Source organism: Siphateles boraxobius, unplaced genomic scaffold (genome assembly GCF_051911475.1).
Source record: "Siphateles boraxobius isolate OS27281-9 unplaced genomic scaffold, OSU_SipBor_1 6, whole genome shotgun sequence".
Lineage (NCBI taxonomy): Eukaryota > Metazoa > Chordata > Actinopteri > Cypriniformes > Leuciscidae > Siphateles > Siphateles boraxobius.
This window is the reverse complement of record NW_027509186.1, coordinates 2,456,254-2,468,482: the sequence shown is the minus strand read 5'-3', so window position 1 is coordinate 2,468,482 and position 12,229 is coordinate 2,456,254. Positions and strand designations below refer to the sequence as shown.

General features: G+C 43.9%; 12 non-coding genes across 12 annotated transcripts; 9 read left to right on the top strand and 3 right to left on the bottom strand.

Annotated features, from left to right (window-relative positions):
* The first annotated feature begins 621 nt into the window (after nucleotides 1-621).
* Nucleotides 622-693, top strand: trnag-ucc (transfer RNA glycine (anticodon UCC)). The gene has a single exon. It is a non-coding gene; the product is annotated as a tRNA-Gly (tRNA).
* Nucleotides 694-920: 227 nt separating this feature from the next.
* trnad-guc (transfer RNA aspartic acid (anticodon GUC)) lies at nucleotides 921-992 on the bottom strand. Its single transcript has one exon. It is a non-coding gene; the product is annotated as a tRNA-Asp (tRNA).
* A 340-nt stretch (nucleotides 993-1,332) lies between these two features.
* On the top strand, nucleotides 1,333-1,404 carry trnag-ucc (transfer RNA glycine (anticodon UCC)). The gene has a single exon. It is a non-coding gene; the product is annotated as a tRNA-Gly (tRNA).
* Nucleotides 1,405-1,630: 226 nt separating this feature from the next.
* trnad-guc (transfer RNA aspartic acid (anticodon GUC)) lies at nucleotides 1,631-1,702 on the bottom strand. Its single transcript has one exon. It is a non-coding gene; the product is annotated as a tRNA-Asp (tRNA).
* A 638-nt stretch (nucleotides 1,703-2,340) lies between these two features.
* On the bottom strand, nucleotides 2,341-2,412 carry trnad-guc (transfer RNA aspartic acid (anticodon GUC)). The gene has a single exon. It is a non-coding gene; the product is annotated as a tRNA-Asp (tRNA).
* A 340-nt stretch (nucleotides 2,413-2,752) lies between these two features.
* trnag-ucc (transfer RNA glycine (anticodon UCC)) lies at nucleotides 2,753-2,824 on the top strand. The gene has a single exon. It is a non-coding gene; the product is annotated as a tRNA-Gly (tRNA).
* A 1,852-nt stretch (nucleotides 2,825-4,676) lies between these two features.
* On the top strand, nucleotides 4,677-4,748 carry trnag-ucc (transfer RNA glycine (anticodon UCC)). The gene has a single exon. It is a non-coding gene; the product is annotated as a tRNA-Gly (tRNA).
* A 638-nt stretch (nucleotides 4,749-5,386) lies between these two features.
* On the top strand, nucleotides 5,387-5,458 carry trnag-ucc (transfer RNA glycine (anticodon UCC)). Its single transcript has one exon. It is a non-coding gene; the product is annotated as a tRNA-Gly (tRNA).
* A 1,853-nt stretch (nucleotides 5,459-7,311) lies between these two features.
* trnag-ucc (transfer RNA glycine (anticodon UCC)) lies at nucleotides 7,312-7,383 on the top strand. Its single transcript has one exon. It is a non-coding gene; the product is annotated as a tRNA-Gly (tRNA).
* Nucleotides 7,384-8,530: 1,147 nt separating this feature from the next.
* On the top strand, nucleotides 8,531-8,602 carry trnag-ucc (transfer RNA glycine (anticodon UCC)). Its single transcript has one exon. It is a non-coding gene; the product is annotated as a tRNA-Gly (tRNA).
* A 1,836-nt stretch (nucleotides 8,603-10,438) lies between these two features.
* trnag-ucc (transfer RNA glycine (anticodon UCC)) lies at nucleotides 10,439-10,510 on the top strand. Its single transcript has one exon. It is a non-coding gene; the product is annotated as a tRNA-Gly (tRNA).
* A 637-nt stretch (nucleotides 10,511-11,147) lies between these two features.
* On the top strand, nucleotides 11,148-11,219 carry trnag-ucc (transfer RNA glycine (anticodon UCC)). Its single transcript has one exon. It is a non-coding gene; the product is annotated as a tRNA-Gly (tRNA).
* Nucleotides 11,220-12,229: the final 1,010 nt, after the last annotated feature.

Genomic DNA, 12,229 nt, shown 5'->3' with positions numbered 1-12,229 from the left:
TAAAGATCTTGATTACGAGCATTCTTGCTATGGGTTAGATTCCTGGGTCTGTCCATTCTTCCTGTATGGGTTCGATTCCCAGCCAACGCATTGCATTTTTCTCAAGCTGTCTTTAAAACAGTCGTCCGGGCCCCTTGCCAACTTCCCTGTAACTTGTTTGCTGGAGCAAAACATTTGTTAAGGTCTTTTGGCAGCAGTAAAGGACTGAATCTCCCCGTCAGGGAATCGAACCCCAGTCTCCGCGTGACAGGCGGAGATACTTTCCACTATACTAACAAGGAGTTGCAGAGACAGGTAGTTGTATCCGATCAGCGCGGCTTGCAGGAACGGCGTCATGCGTCATTTTAGCTCAACGCTTCACAGAAGCCAGTGAATGCAAAAAATAATCTAATACCGTTTAAATATGAAGTGTCTGTATAAAACGTGTTACATTATTAAATTAGAGACCTTGTTTTTTAATATGGTGCCTGGTAGGTCAGGTCAATAAGTTCATGCAATTTTTTTAAGTGCCAGGTCCAAACAAAGAGAGTTTCAGTTCATCTGCACCTGCCAGCTGCTAAAGTATTGCAAAAATTATTGCTGACCGCAGAACAGGGCTTCCAGTCTACATCCAACAGTCTTGCGTTGGTGGTATAGTGGGGAGCATAGCTGCCTTCCAAGCAGTTGACCTGGGTTCGATTCCCGGCCAACGCATCACATTTGTAAATTAAAGACCTTGACTACGAGCATTCTTGCTATGGGTTAGATTCCTGGGTCTGTCCATTCTTGCTGTATGCGTTCGATTCCCGGCCAACGCATTGCATTTTTCTCAAGCTGTCTTTAAAACAGTCGTCGGTGGCCCCTTGCCAACTTCTCCTGTAACTTGTTTGCTGGAGCAAAACATTTTTTTAAGGTCTTTTGGCAGCAGTAAAGGACTGGATCTCCCCGTCGGGGAATCGAACCCCGGTCTTCCGCGTGACAGGCGGAGATACTTTCCACTATACTAACGAGGAGTTGCAGAGACAGGTAGTTGTATCCGATCAGCCCGGCTTCCAGGAACGGCGTCATGCGTCATTTTAGCTCAACGCTTCACAGAAGCCAGTGAATCCAAAAAATAATCTAATACCGTTTAAATATGAAGTGTCTGTATAAAACGTGTTACATTATTAAATTAGAGACACTTTTTTTTAATATGGTGCCTGGTAGGTCAGGTCAATAAGTTCATGCAATTTTTTTAAGTGCCAGGTCCAAACAAAGAGAGTTTCAATTCATCTGCACCTGCCAGCTGCTAATATATTGCGAACATTCTTGCTGACCGAAGAAGAGGGCTTCCAGTCTACATCCAACAGACTTGTGTTGGTGGTATAGTGGTGAGCATAGCTGCCTTCCAAGCAGTTGACCCGGGTTCGATTCCCGGCCTATGCATCACATTTGTAAATTAAAGACCTTGATTACGAGCATTCTTGCTATGGGTTCGATTCCTGGGTCTGTCCATTCTTGCTGTATGCGTTCGATTCCCGGCCAACGCATTGCATTTTTCTCAAGCTGTCTTTAAAACAGTCGTCGGTGGCCCCTTGCCAACTTCTCCTGTAACTTGTTTGCTGGAGCAAAACATTTGTTAAGGTCTTTTGGCAGCAGTAAAGGACTGGATCTCCCCGTCGGGGAATCGAACCCCGGTCTTCCGCGTGACAGGCGGAGATACTTTCCACTATACTAACGAGGAGTTGCAGAGACAGGTAGTTGTATCCGATCAGCGCGGCTTCCAGGAACGGCGTCATGCGTCATTTTAGCTCAACGCTTCACAGAAGCCAGTGAATCCAAAAAATAATCTAATACCGTTTAAATATGAAGTGTCTGTATAAAACGTGTTACATTATTAAATTAGAGACACTTTTTTTTAATATGGTGCCTGGTAGGTCAGGTCAATAAGTTCATGCAATTTTTTTAAGTGCCAGGTCCAAACAAAGAGAGTTTCAATTCATCTGCACCTGCCAGCTGCTAATATATTGCGAACATTCTTGCTGACCGCAGAAGAGGGCTTCCAGTCTACATCCAACAGTCTTGTGTTGGTGGTATAGTGGTGAGCATAGCTGCCTTCCAAGCAGTTGAGCCGGGTTCGATTCCCTGCCAACGCATCACATTTGTAAATTAAAGACCTTGATTACGAGCATTCTTGCTATGGGTTCGATTCCTGGGTCTGTCCATTCTTGCTGTATGCGTTCGATTCCCGGCCAACGCATTGCATTTTTCTCAAGCTGTCTTTAAAACAGTCGTCGGTGGCCCCTTGCCAACTTCTCCTGTAACTTGTTTGCTGGAGCAAAACATTTGTTAAGGTCTTTTGGCAGCAGTAAAGGACTGGATCTCCCCGTCGGGGAATCGAACCCCGGTCTTCCGCGTGACAGGCGGAGATACTTTCCACTATACTAACGAGGAGTTGCAGAGACAGGTAGTTGTATCCGATCAGCGCGGCTTCCAGGAACGGCGTCATGCGTCATTTTAGCTCAACGCTTCACAGAAGCCAGTGAATCCAAAAAATAATCTAATACCGTTTAAATATGAAGTGTCTGTATAAAACGTGTTACATTATTAAATTAGAGACCCTTTTTTTTAATATGGTGCCTAGTAGGTCAGGTCAATAAGTTCATGCAATTTTTTTAAGTGCCAGGTCCAAACAAAGAGAGTTTCAATTCATCTGCACCTGCCAGCTGCTAATATATTGCGAACATTCTTGCTGACCGCAGAAGAGGGCTTCCAGTCTACATCCAACAGTCTTGTGTTGGTGGTATAGTGGTGAGCATAGCTGCCTTCCAAGCAGTTGAGCCGGGTTCGATTCCCGGCCAACGCATCACATTTGTAAATTAAAGACCTTGATTACGAGCATTCTTGCTATGGGTTCGATTCCTGGGTCTGTCCATTCTTGCTGTATGCGTTCGATTCCCGGCCAACACATTGCATTTTTCTCAAGCTGTCTTTAAAACAGTCGTCGGTGGCCCCTTGCCAACTTCTCCTGTAACTTGTTTGCTGGAGCAAAACATTTGTTAAGGTCTTTTGGCAGCAGTAAAGGACTGGATCTCCCCGTCGGGGAATCGAACCCGGTCTTCCGCGTGACAGGCGGAGATACTTTCCACTATACTAACGAGGAGTTGCAGAGACAGGTAGTTGTATCCGATCAGCGCGGCTTCCAGGAACGGCGTCATGCGTCATTTTAGCTCAACGCTTCACAGAAGCCAGTGAATCCAAAAAATAATCTAATACCGTTTAAATATAATGTGTCTGTATAAAACGTGTTACATTATTAAATTAGAGACCTTGTTTTTTAATATGGTGTTGTAGGATTACAAATTTTATTTAAATGTTTAATTTAGATTTCCAATACAATAGTATTTTATATTGAGAAAGTTTATAAATGATGAGACCAGGAAATCTCTGCAAACGGTAGGGGTTCCCAGCAGGATATTCCTGACTGTCCCATCTAAGTGCGAGAAGGCTAGGCTTTTCCTGTTCTCATTGTTTTACCGGGTGAAGAGTCATGCTGAGCAAGTTTGAACACCTGCTATTTTATTACTGAGACCATTTGTCTTGGAGTTCTTATCTCAGTGCGAGAAGTCCTGCACTGTTCTGTTCTCATGTTTCAGCTCATTTACATGCTTTGTTCCTCACAATGTAATCCCTCCCCCTTGAAATGTATATAAACTACAATGTAAAGTTCCCTTAGTTAGACGATGTTGGAATGACTGCAGCTACCGACAAACAATAAAGAACTTCTGCTTGGAAAACTTCCACTGTCTCCTGGTCTGAGCTTCTAACTTTTCTACAAAGAAAAAGATCACTACAGTGCCTGGTAGGTCAGGTCAATAAGTTCATGCAATTTTTTTAAGTGCCAGGTCCAAACAAAGAGAGTTTCAGTTCATCTGCACCTGCCAGCTGCTAATGTATTGCGAAAATTCTTGCTGACCGCACGACCGGGCTTCCAGTCTACGTGCAAAGGCCTGCGTTGGTGGTATAGTGGTGAGCATAGCTGCCTTCCAAGCAGGTGACCGGGTTCGATTCCCGGCCAACGCATCACATTTGTAAATTAAAGATCTTGATTACGAGCATTCTTGCTATGGGTTAGATTCCTGGGTCTGTCCATTCTTGCTGTATGGGTTCGATTCCCGGCCAACGCATTGCATTTTTCTCAAGCTGTCTTTAAAACAGTCGTCCGGGCCCCTTGCCAACTTCCCTGTAACTTGTTTGCTGGAGCAAAACATTTGTTAAGGTCTTTTGGCAGCAGTAAAGGACTGAATCTCCCCGTCAGGGAATCGAACCCCAGTCTCCGCGTGACAGGCGGAGATACTTTCCACTATACTAACAAGGAGTTGCAGAGACAGGTAGTTGTATCCGATCAGCGCGGCTTGCAGGAACGGCGTCATGCGTCATTTTAGCTCAACGCTTCACAGAAGCCAGTGAATGCAAAAAATAATCTAATACCGTTTAAATATGAAGTGTCTGTATAAAACGTGTTACATTATTAAATTAGAGACCTTGTTTTTTAATATGGTGCCTGGTAGGTCAGGTCAATAAGTTCATGCAATTTTTTTAAGTGCCAGGTCCAAACAAAGAGAGTTTCAGTTCATCTGCACCTGCCAGCTGCTAAAGTATTGCAAAAATTATTGCTGACCGCAGAACAGGGCTTCCAGTCTACATCCAACAGTCTTGCGTTGGTGGTATAGTGGGGAGCATAGCTGCCTTCCAAGCAGTTGACCTGGGTTCGATTCCCGGCCAACGCATCACATTTGTAAATTAAAGACCTTGACTACGAGCATTCTTGCTATGGGTTAGATTCCTGGGTCTGTCCATTCTTGCTGTATGCGTTCGATTCCCGGCCAACGCATTGCATTTTTCTCAAGCTGTCTTTAAAACAGTCGTCGGTGGCCCCTTGCCAACTTCTCCTGTAAATTGTTTGCTGGAGCAAAACATTTGTTAAGGTCTTTTGGCAGCAGTAAAGGACTGGATCTCCCCGTCTGGGAATCGAACCCCGGTCTTCCGCGTGACAGGCGGAGATACTTTCCACTATACTAACGAGGAGTTGCAGAGACAGGTAGTTGTATCCGATCAGCGCGGCTTCCAGGAACGGCGTCATGCGTCATTTTAGCTCAACGCTTCACAGAAGCCAGTGAATCCAAAAAATAATCTAATACCGTTTAAATATGAAGTGTCAGTATAAAACGTGTTACATTATTAAATTACAGACCCTTTTTTTTAATATGGTGCCTGGTAGGTCAGGTCAATAAGTTCATGCAATTTTTTTAAGTGCCAGGTCCAAACAAAGAGAGTTTCAATTCATCTGCACCTGCCAGCTGCTAATATATTGCGAACATTCTTGCTGACCGCAGAAGAGGGCTTCCAGTCTACATCCAACAGTCTTGTGTTGGTGGTATAGTGGTGAGCATAGCTGCCTTCCAAGCAGTTGAGCCGGGTTCGATTCCCGGCCAACGCATCACATTTGTAAATTAAAGACCTTGATTACGAGCATTCTTGCTATGGGTTCGATTCCTGGGTCTGTCCATTCTTGCTGTATGCGTTCGATTCCCGGCCAACGCATTGGATTTTTCTCAAGCTGTCTTTAAAACAGTCGTTGGTGGCCCCTTACCAACTTCTCCTGTAACTTGTTTGCTGGAGCAAAACATTTGTTAAGGTCTTTTGGCAGCAGTAAAGGACTGCATCACCCTGTCGGGGAATCGAACCCCAGTCTTCCGCGTGACAGGCGGAGATACTTTCCACTATACTAACGAGGAGTTGCAGAGACAGGTAGTTGTATCCGATCAGCGCGGCTTCCAGGAACGGCGTCATGCGTCATTTTAGCTCAACGCTTCACAGAAGCCAGTGAATCCAAAAAATAATCTAATACCGTTTAAATATGAAGTGTCTGTATAAAACGTGTTACATTATTAAATTAGAGACCTTGTTTTTTAATATGGTGTTGTAGGATTACAAATTTTATTTAAATGTTTAATTTAGATTTCCAATACAATAGTATTTTATATTGAGAAAGTTTATAAATGATGAGACCAGGAAATCTCTGCAAACGGTAGGGGTTCCCAGCAGGATATTCCTGACTGTCCCATCTAAGTGCGAGAAGGCTAGGCTTTTCCTGTTCTCATTGTTTTACCGGGTGAAGAGTCATGCTGAGCAAGTTTGAACACCTGCTATTTTATTACTGAGACCATTTGTCTTGGAGTTCTTATCTCAGTGCGAGAAGTCCTGCACTGTTCTGTTCTCATGTTTCAGCTCATTTACATGCTTTGTTCCTCACAATGTAATCCCTCCCCCTTGAAATGTATATAAACTACAATGTAAAGTTCCCTTAGTTAGACGATGTTGGAATGACTGCAGCTACCGACAAACAATAAAGAACTTCTGCTTGGAAAACTTCCACTGTCTCCTGGTCTGAGCTTCTAACTTTTCTACAAAGAAAAAGATCACTACAGTGCCTGGTAGGTCAGATCAATAAGTTCATGCAATTTTTTTAAGTGCCAGGTCCAAACAAAGAGAGTTTCAGTTCATCTGCACCTGCCAGCTGCTAATGTATTGCGAAAATTCTTGCTGACCGCACAACCGGGCTTCCAGTCTACGTTCAAAGGCCTGCGTTGGTGGTATAGTGGTGAGCATAGCTGCCTTCCAAGCAGGTGACCGGGTTCGATTCCCGGCCAACGCATCACATTTGTAAATTAAAGATCTTGATTACGAGCATTCTTGCTATGGGTTAGATTCCTGGGTCTGTCCATTCTTGCTGTATGGGTTCGATTCCCGGCCAACGCATTGCATTTTTCTCAAGCTGTCTTTAAAACAGTCGTCCGGGCCCCTTGCCAACTTCCCTGTAACTTGTTTGCTGGAGCAAAATATTTGTTAAGGTCTTTTGGCAGCAGTAAAGGACTGAATCTCCCCGTCAGGGAATCGAACCCCAGTCTCCGCGTGACAGGCGGAGATACTTTCCACTATACTAACAAGGAGTTGCAGAGACAGGTAGTTGTATCCGATCAGCACGGCTTCCAGGAACGGCGTCATGCGTCATTTTAGCTCAACGCTTCACAGAAGCCTGTGAATCCAAAAAATAATCTAATACCGTTTAAATATGAAGTGTCTGTATAAAACGTGTTACATTATTAAATTAGAGACCCTTTTTTTTAATATAGTGCCTGGTAGGTCAGGTCAATAAGTTCATGCAATTTTTTTAAGTGCCAGGTCCAAACAAAGAGAGTTTCAATTCATCTGCACCTGCCAGCTGCTAATATATTGCGAACATTCTTGCTGACCGCAGAAGAGGGCTTCCAGTCTACATCCAACAGTCTTGTGTTGGTGGTATAGTGGTGAGCATAGCTGCCTTCCAAGCAGTTGAGCCGGGTTCGATTCCCGGCCAACGCATCACATTTGTAAATTAAAGACCTTGATTACGAGCATTCTTGCTATGGGTTCGATTCCTGGGTCTGTCCATTCTTGCTGTATGCGTTCGATTCCCGGCCAACGCATTGGATTTTTCTCAAGCTGTCTTTAAAACTGTCGTTGGTGGCCCCTTGCCCACTTCTCCTGTAACTTGTTTGCTGGAGCAAAACATTTGTTAAGGTCTTTTGGCAGCAGTAAAGGACTGGATCTCCCCGTCGGGGAATCGAACCCCGGTCTTCCGCGTGACAGGCGGAGATACTTTCCACTATACTAAGGAGGAGTTGCAGAGACAGGTAGTTGTATCCGATCAGCGCGGCTTCCAGGAACGGCGTCATGCGTCATTTTAGCTCAACGCTTCACAGAAGCCAGTGAATCCAAAAAATAATCTAATACCGTTTAAATATGAAGTGTCTGTATAAAACGTGTTACATTATTAAATTAGAGACCTTGTTTTTTAATATGGTGTTGTAGGATTACAAATTTTATTTAAATGTTTAATTTAGATTTCCAATACAATAGTATTTTATATTGAGAAAGTTTATAAATGATGAGACCAGGAAATCTCTGCAAACGGTAGGGGTTCCCAGCAGGATATTCCTGACTGTCCCATCTAAGTGCGAGAAGGCTAGGCTTTTCCTGTTCTCATTGTTTTACCGGGTGAAGAGTCATGCTGAGCAAGTTTGAACACCTGCTATTTTATTACTGAGACCATTTGTCTTGGAGTTCTTATCTCAGTGCGAGAAGTCCTGCACTGTTCTGTTCTCATGTTTCAGCTCATTTACATGCTTTGTTCCTCACAATGTAATCCCTCCCCCTTGAAATGTATATAAACTACAATGTAAAGTTCCCTTAGTTAGACGATGTTGGAATGACTGCAGCTACCGACAAACAATAAAGAACTTCTGCTTGGAAAACTTCCACTGTCTCCTGGTCTGAGCTTCTAACTTTTCTACAAAGAAAAAGATCACTACAGTGCCTGGTAGGTCAGGTCAATAAGTTCATGCAATTTTTTTAAGTGCCAGGTCCAAACAAAGAGAGTTTCAGTTCATCTGCACCTGCCAGCTGCTAATGTATTGCGAAAATTCTTGCTGACCGCACAACCGGGCTTCCAGTCTACGTTCAAAGGCCTGCGTTGGTGGTATAGTGGTGAGCATAGCTGCCTTCCAAGCAGTTGGCCCGGGTTCGATTCCCGGCCAACGCATCACATTTGTAAATTAAAGACCTTGATTACAAGCATTCTTGCTATGGGTTCGATTCCTGGGTCTGTCCAGTCTTGCTGTATGCGTTCGATTCCCAGCCAACGCATTGCATTTTTCTCAAGCTGTCTTTAAAACAGTCGTCGGTGGCCCCTTGCCAACTTCTCCTGTAACTTGTTTGCTGGAGCAAAACATTTGTTAAGGTCTTTTGGCAGCAGTAAAGGACTGGATCTCCCTGTCGGGGAATCGAACGCTGGTCTTCCGCGTGACAGGCGGAGATACTTTCCACTATACTAACGAGGAGTTGTATCTGATCAGCGCGTCTTACAGGAACGGCGTCATGCGTCATTTTAGCTCAACGCTTCACAGAAGCCAGTGAATCCAAAAAATAATCTAATACCGTTTAAATATGAAGTGTCTGTATAAAACGTGTTACATTATTAAATTAGAGACCTTGTTTATAAATATGGTGCTGTAGGATTACAAATTTTATTTAAATGTTTAATTTAGATTTCCAATACAATAGTATTTTATATTGAGAAAGTTTATAAATGATGAGACCAGGAAATCTCTGCAAACGGTAGGGGTTCCCAGCAGGATATTCCTGACTGTCCCATCTCAGTGCGAGAAGGCTAGGCTTTTCCTGTTCTCATTGTTTTACCGGGTGAAGAGTCATGCTGAGCAAGTTTGAACACCTGCTATTTTATTACTGAGACCATTTGTCTTGGAGTTCTTATCTCAGTGCGAGAAGTCCTGCACCGTTCTGTTCTCATGTTTTAGCTCATTTAATGCTTTGTTCCTCACAATGTAATCCCTCCCCCTTGAAATGTATATAAACTACAATGTAAAGTTCCCTTAGTTAGACGATGTTGGAATGACTGCAGCTACCGACAAGCAATAAAGAACTTCTGCTTGGAAAACTTCCACTGTCTCCTGGTCTGAGCTTCTAACTTTTCTACAAAGAAAAAGATCACTACAGTGCCTGGTAGGTCAGGTCAATAAGTTCATGCAATTTTTTTAAGTGCCAGGTCCAAACAAAGAGAGTTTCAGTTCATCTGCACCTGCCAGCTGATAATGTATTGCGAAAATTCTTGCTGACCGCACAACCGGGCTTCCAGTCTACGTTCAAAGGCCTGCGTTGGTGGTATTGTGGTGAGCATAGCTGCCTTCCAAGCAGGTGACCGGGTTCGATTCCCGGCCAACGCATCACATTTGTAAATTAAAGACCTTGATTACGAGCATTCTTGCTATGGGTTCGATTCCTGGGTCTGTCCATTCTTGCTGTATGGGTTCGATTCCCGGCCAACGCATTGCATTTTTCTCAAGCTGTCTTTAAAACAGTCGTCCGGGCCCCTTGCCAACTTCCCTGTAACTTGTTTGCTGGAGCAAAACATTTGTTAAGGTCTTTTGGCAGCAGTAAAGGACTGAATCTCCCCGTCGGGGAATCGAACCCCAGTCTCCGCGTGACAGGCGGAGATACTTTCCACTATACTAACAAGGAGTTGCAGAGACAGGTAGTTGTATCCGATCAGCACGGCTTGCAGGAACGGCGTCATGCGTCATTTTAGCTCAACGCTTCACAGAAGCCAGTGAATGCAAAAAATAATCTAATACCGTTTAAATATGAAGTGTCTGTATAAAATGTGTTACATTATTAAATTAGATACCTTGTTTTTTAATATGGTGCCTGGTAGGTCAGGTCAATAAGTTCATGCAATTTTTTTAAGTGCCAGGTCCAAACAAAGAGAGTTTCAGTTCATCTGCACCTGCCAGCTGCTAAAGTATTGCAAAAATGATTGCTGACCGCAGAACAGGGCTTCCAGTCTACATCCAACAGTCTTGCGTTGGTGGTATAGTGGGGATCATAGCTGCCTTCCAAGCAGTTGACCGGGGTTCGATTCCCGGCCAACGCATCACATTTGTAAATTAAAGACCTTGATTACGAGCATTCTTGCTATGGGTTCGATTCCTGGGTCTGTCCATTCTTGCTGTATGCGTTCGATTCCCGGCCAACGCATTGCATTTTTCTCAAGCTGTCTTTAAAACAGTCGTCCGAGGCCCCTTGCCAACTTCTCCTGCAACTTGTTTGCTGGAGCAAATCATTTGTTAAGGTCTTTTGGCAGCAGTAAAGGACTGGATCTCCCCGTCGGGGAATCGAACCCCAGTCTCCGCGTGACAGGCGGAGATACTTTCCACTATACTAACAAGGAGTTGCAGAGACAGGTAGTTGTATCCGATCAGCGCGGCTTCCAGGAACAGCGTCATGCGTCATTTTAGCTCAACGCTTCACAGAAGCCAGTGAATCCAAAAAATAATCTAATACCGTTTAAATATGAAGTGTCTGTATAAAAAGTGTTACATTATTGAATTAGAGACCCTTTTTTTTAATATGGTGCCTGGTAGGTCAGGTCAATAAGTTCATGCAATTTTTTTAAGTGCCAGGTCCAAACAAAGAGAGTTTCAGTTCATCTGCACCTGCCAGCTGCTAAAGTATTGCGAAAATTATTGCTGACCGGAGAACAGGGCTTCCATACTACATCCAACAGTCTTGCGTTGGTGGTATAGTGGTGAGCATAGCTGCCTTCCAAGCAGTTGACCCGGGTTCGATTCCCGGCCAACGCATCACATTTGTAAATTAAAGACCTTGATTACGAGCATTCTTGCTATGGGTTCGATTCCTGGGTCTGTCCATTCTTGCTGTATGCGTTCGATTCCCGGCCAACGCATTGCATTTTTCTCAAGCTGTCTTTAAAACAGTCGTCGGTGGCCCCTTGCCAACTTCTCCTGTAACTTGTTTGCTGGAGCAAAACATTTGTTAAGGTCTTTTGGCAGCAGTAAAGGACTGGATCTCCCCGTCGGGGAATCGAACCCCTGTCTTCCGCGTGACAGGCGGAGATACTTTCCACTATACTAACGAGGAGTTGCAGAGACAGGAAGTTGTATCCGATCAGCGCGGCTTCCAGGAACGGCGTCATGCGTCATTTTAGCTCAACGCTTCACAGAAGCCAGTGAATCCAAAAAATTATCTAATACCGTTTAAATATGAAGTGTCTGTATAAAACGTGTTACATTATTAAATTAGAGACCCTTTTTTTTAATAAGGTTTTTTTAAGTGCCAGGTCCAAACAAAGAGAGTTTCAGTCCATCTGCACCTGCCAGCTGCTAATGTATTGCGAAAATTCTTGCTGACCGCAGAACAGGGCTTCCAGTCTACATCCAACAGTCTTCAATAGTGGTGAGCATAGCTGCCTTCCACGCCGGGGCCAGTCGCATGTAGGTGTAGAGCGTTGCTAGCCAATAAGAACGCAGGAAATCCCAGGGAGGGCCAGTCGCATGTAGGTGTAGAGCGTTGCTAGCCAATAAGAACGCAGGAAATTCCAGGGAGGCGGGCCTGAAAAAATACACGAAATTACAGGTTCGAGTCTCGTCTCGACCACAACTACCATAAAGTGTATCTAGATTAAAAAATGATTAGAAACTCATGTTAAGTACGATTTACATATAATAAACTAACTTTGTGCACAAAAATAGAATAAAACGTGTAAGATTTGTTATTGTGTAGAATGTACAAAATGTGCAACTACCTTAATAAACATTTACATTATAATAGGGTTTAATTTTCTTTAATATAG